Source organism: Salvelinus namaycush, chromosome 5, assembly GCF_016432855.1.
Source record: "Salvelinus namaycush isolate Seneca chromosome 5, SaNama_1.0, whole genome shotgun sequence".
Taxonomy (NCBI): domain Eukaryota; kingdom Metazoa; phylum Chordata; class Actinopteri; order Salmoniformes; family Salmonidae; genus Salvelinus; species Salvelinus namaycush.
This window is the reverse complement of record NC_052311.1, coordinates 46,227,964-46,235,923: the sequence shown is the minus strand read 5'-3', so window position 1 is coordinate 46,235,923 and position 7,960 is coordinate 46,227,964. Positions and strand designations below refer to the sequence as shown.

Genomic DNA, 7,960 nt, shown 5'->3' with positions numbered 1-7,960 from the left:
TAAGTTCTGTAAAATCTGTCCGTCAAATGCATGCCATAGATATTCTTGTTGGATTGATATTCACAATGAAATCGGAGTACTCACTCCCTGAGAAGATACACATCGGAGGCAACCATTTACCACAGCACCAGCTACACTACATAACCAAAAGTTTGTGGACACCTGCTCGTCGAACATCTCATTTCAAACTCATGGGCATTAATATGCGGCAGGTAGCCTAGTTAGGGTGTTGGGCCAGTAACTGAAAAGGTTGCTAGATCGAATCCCCGAGCTGACAAGGTAAAAATCTGTCGTTCTGCTCCTGAACAAGGCAGTTAACCCACTTTTCCTAGGCCGTCATTGTAAATAAGATTTTTTTCTTAGCTGACCTGCCTAGTTAAATAAAATGTAAAATAAAAAAATATGGAGGTGGTCCACCTTTGCTGCTATAACAGCTTCCACTCTTCTGGGAAGGCTTTCCACTAGATGTTGGAACATTCAGCCACGAGCATTAGTGAGGTCGGGAACTGATGTTGGGCGATTAGGCCTGTCTTGAAGTTGGCGTTCGATGGGGTTGAGGTCAGGGCTTTGTGCAGTCCAGTCAAGTTCTTCCACACTGATCTCGACAAACCATTTCTGTATGGACCTCGCTTTGTGCACGGGGGCATTGTTATGCTGAAACAGGAAAAGGCCTTCCCCAAACTGTTGCCACAAAGTTGGAAGCACAGACTCGTCTAGAATGTCATATGCTGTAGCGTTAAGATTTCCCTTCACTGAAACTAAGCGACCTAGCCTGAACCATGAAAAACAGCCCCAGACCATTATTTCTCCAACCTTTACAGTTCTGCCAAATCCAGATTAGTTCGTCCGACTGCCAGATGGTGAAGTGTGATTTGTGAGCCGTTGTTGCTCCTAGACATTTCCACTTCACAATAACAACACTTACAGTTGACCAGGGCAGCTCTAGCAGGGTAGAAAGTTGACGAACTGACTTGTACAACGTTGCAAGTCACTGAGCTCTTCAGTAAGGCCATTCTACTGGCAATGTTTGTCTATGGAGATTGCATGGCGGTGTGCTCGATTTTATACAGCTGTCAGCAATGGTTGTGGCTGAAATAGCCGACTCCAGTTTTGAAGGAGTGTCCAGATACTTTTGTGTATATAAACGTCCTCACTGTCAACTGCTTTTATTTTCAGCAAACTTAACAAGTATTGCAGTGCATCTCCTCTGCATGCACTGCACCAGATTTGCCAGTTCTTGCTGTGAGATGTTACCCCACTCTTCCACCAAGGCACCTGCAAGTTCCCGGACATTTCTGGGGGGAATGGCCCTAGCCTTCACCCTCCGATCCAACAGGTCCCAGACGTGCTCAATGGGATTGAGATCCGGGCTCTTCGCTGGCCATGGCAGAACACTGACATTCCTGTATTGCAGGAAATCACACACAGAACGAGCAGTATGGCTGGTGGCATTGTCATGCTGGAGGGTCATGTCAGGATGAGCCTGCAGGAAGGGTACCACATGAGGGAGGAGGATGTCTTCCCTGTAATGCACAGCGGTGCGATTGCCTGCAATGACAACAAGCTCAATCCTATGATGCAGTGACACACCACCCCACGAACCCTCCACCTTCAAATCGATCCCGCTCCAGTGTACAGGCCTCGGTGTAACGCTCATTCCTTCGACGATAAGCGTGAATCCGACCGTCACCCCTGGTGAGACAAAACCGCGACTCGTTAGTGAAGAGCACTTTTTGCCAGTCCTGTCTGGTCCAGCGACGATGGGTTTGTGCCCATAGGCGACGTTGTTGCTGGTGATGTCTGGTGAGGACCTGCCTTACAACAGGCCTACAAGCCCTCAGTCCAGCCTCTCTCAGCCTATTGCGGACAGTCTGAGCACCGATGGAGGGATTGTGCGTTCCTGGTGTAACTCGGGCAGTTGTTGTTGCCATACTGTACCTGTCCCGCAGGTGTTATGTTCGGATGTACCAATCTTGTGCCGGTGTTGTTACACGTGGTCTGCCACTGCAAGGACGATCAGCTGTCCGTCCTGTAGCGTCTTAGGCGTCTCACAGTACGGACATTGCAATTTACTGCCCTGGCCACATCTGCAGTCCTCCTTGCAGCATACCTAAGGCACGTTCACGCAGATGAGAAGGGACCCTGGGCATCTTTATTTTTGTGTTTTTCAGAGTCAGTAGAAAGGCCTCTTTAGTGTCCTAAGTTTTCATAACTGTGACCTTAATTGCCTACCGTCTGTAAGCTGTTAGTGTCTTAACGACCGTTCCACAGGTGCATGTTCATCAATTGTTTATGGTTCATTGAACAAGCATGGGAAATAGTGTTTAAACTCATTACAATGAAGATCTGTGAAGTTATTTGGATTTTTACGAATTATCTTTGAAAGACAGGGTCCTTTTTTTTGCTGAGTTTATAGTGTATGTGTGCTGGACTGGTCAAGTCAAATTTTCAATGAATGTCATTGTGCAATAACTGTTATGGTCATGGATGCCCATATTTGACATGTAAAACAACTATATTTTTTACCAAGTTTCTTTATCTTGCAGAATAAACGTGATTGTTAATTTAGTTTAATGTGCATTCCTTATATTCATAACAAATTGTACATCCAGATGGATGATTTTGTAACTTTTTATAGGATGTTTTATATTGTATCTTGCATCATTGACGGGGTGATGTACACTGCAGACACAAAGTTTCTAAACCCAGAGGGGCAACATCGCGAGACTGCCGGGAATGCTTGTGAAGCAGATCAAGCAGACAAAGCCTGGGTTTGGGGTTAAAGAAGTCGAGTAGTGAAACATTCTTCCTTAGTTAATTTTCTGATAATGTAGGTACAACCTATGAACGACCCAATCTATTAAGTAGTTGAACATGTTATTACTTAAACTTCGTGAAATTTACCAATTGACACGTTTTCATTTGTCAAAAAAAGTACTTTATATGGAAGGGGTGCCTTTGATTTGATGGCCTGTAAATTCGCAGTTCGGCGCGAGACAAACCTTAGACAAGATTATGTGTTTCTGCGCATGAGTTTAGCAAGCCAACGTCGCCATGACATCGCCTACAAGCGTGATCGGGGATTTTGATTGGAGAAGCAGTTTCTCCCTACTGTCTTTGCTGCAGAAACCACGCCACCTTGTTACAGCGGTGATATATCATGCACTATCTCTTTAAGAAAATGGAGACGCCCACAAGCACGTGATTTGTTTTCATCCAATGTATGACTTAAAATATAAAAACTGGTTCAAACCGGTTTCTATCTTATATTTTACATTCGGTCATTATTTTACATTCACCATTGTTGCATTGCTAACGTGGCTAGAAGAGCTTAGTGAGATAGCCAACAACTCACATTTAAGAAAAGATTGTGTTGCAATTCCCGAACAATCATCAACATGCCCAAAAGAAAGGTAAGGAATCCTTAATTTTCCGGGTAACAAATATATTTGTATTATTATTTTTTTGCTTGCATCTTGCCGTTTTAAAATTACATTCGGTCTCTTCATCAGTACTGTATGTCGTCGTTTAGAAATGGCGGCAAAATGGGTCATCCTCTCAACGCAGTCATCAATATATCAAAGAAACCGTAAAAAAAAAGTACAATTACATAAGAAATAAGGTGTAAAGATATTAACCATATTTATTAAGATTATTCGTCCTACATTGAGCATACCTATGACTAGTCCAAGCACTCAAAAGCTAAGTACGATTTGTGCATCACGCGCTTGGTGCTTCTTGGAAGTTGTGCAGGGGCTCAACTGAGATATTTCATACATATAAACGATTTAACTATTAATATCTGTATTTCAGTGTGCTGCCTGTGAGCTTCTCGGTGTCTAGTTTTCTAGTCATGTTTGAGGCAGGCTTGAATCGGTGAGCCACAAAAATTGGTGGGAAAAGATGCGTGGTCGTTTTTCAATAGTTTGCACCCGACGCAACGCTTAAATGCAATCATATGAATCCTCTACTTTACCAGCTAATACTAATTCCTTGCTAATGCATTTTCCCCCCCAAATAACATTAGCTAGAGTTGTTAACGTTAACTTTAGTCCATTTACCCTGGCCCTACAAATTTCAACGTCAGGCTGCCATCTTTGCATAGCAAACATTAGCTAGCATCTCTAATGTGAATGCACAAGCAGCATATGTGCTTTTCAATGACCTTTTCTATTGGGTTTATCGTTGAACTTCAAAGTTATTACATTTTTTTTTTTAAACACATCACTGCATCTTTAGCCGCATTAACTTCGTCGAAATAATGTTGCTAGGTAGATTTATTGAGCGCGAACTTCATCTTGTTGACGGCTGTCGAGCGCGAATTGACGCAAAACAAAGGAAGTGCCAAGCGCGCCCGATTGTTGTGACAGGATAGATTTGAATTTGAATATGCGCGGGAATTCCTTCGAAGTCAGAAGTAGCCTTGAACAGCGGGAAATGTATGTCATAAAAAAATGTATGGCTAACTCGCTCACTGTGGTGTATGTAATCCGTTATGCAAAATATACATTATACAAAAGCCCAGCATGTTCTCTGGGGATGTGATGCTTCATTTTGATCAAAGGGGCCCTCCATAGAATAAGAGAGGGCAACAATGGACAACATCTGCTCCAGTTACCTTACTTTTTGAAAAGGACCTATGCTGGCTGACACATTAGCTACATTTATTTATTATAAAATTTGCTTTCTGAATTAATTTCCTCCCAGTTTCTAAAGATTTTCCTTCTGCTTTCTCTTGTTTTCAGAGTGCTACCAAGGGCGATGAGGTATGCATACAAATATTCACAATATTAATTCTAAACTGTTAGCTAGTGTATTCGTTATAATTTTTACACTAACTGAACTACAACTTATAAATGCTGTATAGGATGTTCATAAAGTCTTGAGCAATTAGGGCTACATAAATGCTTCACAGATCATTTGTTAACACTTATATACATAAAGAGTGATATGAAAGGTCAAATGTGCCATAACTCCTTTGAAACCCTTTATAAAGCATGACATTTGCATATGAATTATAATTTGCGGATACATCTATATCATTATTTATGACGGCTTCCTTATTCTTTAAAAGTTGTAGTTTGTTTAAAGTGGGATTGTTATAGTAGTAACTGAGTCATTGCTAGATTTGTAAAATGTGTTTCTTTTTCAGCCTGCAAGACGTTCAGCACGTTTGTCATCTGTAAGTAGTACCATTGAAATAGGCTACTTTAGGGTCTGTACATTTCTTTATATTGCAAACTCATGTGGTACTTACCCTAATTACCGTCTCATTTCTTTTTTGCAGAGACCTGCGCCAAAGCCGGCGGCCAAACCCAAAAAAGCGGCAGCACCCAAAGTATGTCAAATATTTGTTTAATCTGTCTTTTATTAATAAAGTTAAACTTGGAGTTCTTCAATGTGCTGTTTTCACATCTAGAGTTTATTAGCGGTTGTGTTAACTCTTAGCCTAAGCGTTATTGATTCATGACCTTTGGCATCAACTCAGAAGTTGTCCTATTTATTATATTTTTTAACAGCCACATGCGGGAAATAATCTCAAGTATTTGCCACTGCTGAGCATTTGACAAGATGCATAACATCTTGAAGGAAGTGAGAGGGGAGAGAATACACTTACTCTTTCAGTAGTCACCAGTGGCTAACGTGTTTTTTCTTCTTCAGAAGCCAGTCAAAGGAAAGAAGGCAGCTGAGAACGGTGATGCCAAGGCTGAGGTTTGTGTCCTGAAAAGATCTGTTTGCTATCTATTCAATGTGATTCTTCTCCCCCATTAGGGTTTAGATTTGGTTTCGTTTTAGGCTGTACATGACTTTATCTGCAATCCATCAGTCACCCTTACCACAAATAAACCACACTGTCCCTTGATGGGGGTGTGATTCATTCAGTCCACCTCTACATGCATGCATGACTTATTTGATGGGTGCTCAACTCAATTATGTGTGAATTGTGTAATGATATTAACCAAGCAGTTCTGTGGAAATTGTTATTACGCTATTATTACATAGCACCCAGAGGTTCTATTTGCTTTCTGCCCTGCTGGCATAAGTTAGTGCATGTAATTGAATCAATTTGCACAAAAATAACTCATCTTTAGAGAAAATATTATTTTCACTACAACAATACAGTAGGCCTATGGGGTTAGATGCACTTAAATATATGTATTTAGTTAGTTGGTTTCTTATTTTCTATTCTCTTGAAAATAACAGGTCAAAGGTAACTTTCTTATTGCATACAAACAGTTTTTTGTTTTACAGTAATTTTTGTAGGTCTGAAATAAGTCGATTTTTTCCCCCCCCAACCCATTTCTAGGCTAAGGTTGAAGCCGCTGGAGACGCCAAATGAAGAACTGTTTGAAGTTGTGATCATTCTGTGTACTTGGTGACTGTACAGTTTAAAATAAGTATTTTTTACCAAGTTTTTTTTATATTAAAAGATATCATTTATAGTTCATTGTGGGCTTGCATTTGACGTAATGAAGCTGTTCCAAGAGGTTGTCACATTCATATCCATTTTTATGCCTTGTTTAAATTAATACCGTCCATATCCAGTCAAAGTTTAAAAAAAAAAAAAAAAAAAAAAGAACTAGACCTGTTTTTTTTTTACTGCTGAATGTTATTTTCCTACATAAATCCAAACATTAAAGGCAGCTACAGTGTGTTTCTAAAATGTTTTAAGAGGAATAGGGTTTTTGCCACTCCCTTTAGTTTTTTATTGTACAAGTAATATTAATTAATTACTTACCAACTGTTTTGAATCAACATCAGATCTTCTCATTCAGGAGACAAAAGACACCGTTTGAAAGTAATCACTAACTTGTATTAGGTCAACACACAATCAACACACAAAATTAATAATGTGAACTTAATCATTTGTTCTATTGTTTATTTTATTAAATTGTTCTGTAAAAACAGTGGAAAGAGCTATTGTGCCGCCTATGAAATTTTAAATGTTCTTGAATAAAATGATAAAAAGGCTATTTTTGCTTAATTTGGACATCAATATAACGTAGCAAATCATTATTCAGCAACTGTATATCAAACATTCTTTGTCACAGTTGTTGACATGCTAGTTTGTGCACAAATCCACACATTGTCTAGATCTGATACTTTCCTATTGGGCAGGGATAGCAACTGCTTCCTAGTCACCTGGGGCTCTCCTTCCTGTAAGAAAAATGCATAGATAAAATCCATCCACTTTCATCCTATTGGATTACAATATTGAGGCCTTTTCTCTGCTGCCATAAAAATGCATTACCTACCAATTCAACCTCTATTGGGCATCTGCTACTGTGTCAGCAAAAGTAAGTTCTCTGCTATGTGGTGGTTCTGTGTTGCCATTTTTCTAACACCAATCCATCCCTTTGATATCCATAAAGGTGGTGTGTGGCTGAGGGGTATACAGTACATTAGGAAAGTATTCAGCCACTTTACTTTTTCCACATTGTTACATTACAGCCTTATTCTAAAATGGAGGACACGTATATTGGTGTCTAGTTTGCGAAACAGACGCCTCACAAGTCCTCAAGGAGCAGCTTCATTAAATAGTACCCGCAAAACACCAGTCTCAATGTCAACAGTGAAGAGGCGACTCCGGGATGCTGGCCTAGGCAGAGTTGCAAAGAAAAAGCCATATCTCAGACTGGCCAATAAAACAGAGGAACTCTGCCTAGAAAGCCAGCATCCCGGAGTTGCCTCTGAACTGTTGACGTTGAGACTGGTGTTTTGCGGGTACTATTTAATGAAGCTGCCAAATGAGGACTTGTGAGGCGTCTGTTTCGCAAACTAAGACACTAATGTACTTGTCCTCTTGCTCAGTTGTGCACCTGGGCCTCCCACTCCTCGTTCTATTCTGGTTAGAGCCAGCTTGCACTGTTGTGTAAAGGGAGTAGTACACAGCGTTGTACAAGATCTTCAGTTTCTTGGCAATTACCCGCATGGAATAGCCTTCATTTCTCAGAACAAG

The 7,960-nt window shown here is 40.5% G+C and overlaps 1 long non-coding RNA gene across 1 annotated transcript; it reads left to right on the top strand.

Moving 5' to 3' along the window:
• The first annotated feature begins 3,268 nt into the window (after positions 1–3,268).
• Positions 3,269–6,972, top strand: LOC120048343. The gene is made up of 6 exons (XR_005477002.1): positions 3,269–3,413; positions 4,746–4,766; positions 5,153–5,182; positions 5,288–5,338; positions 5,662–5,712; positions 6,308–6,972. It is a non-coding gene; the product is annotated as an uncharacterized LOC120048343 (long non-coding RNA).
• The last annotated feature ends 988 nt before the right edge of the window (positions 6,973–7,960 follow it).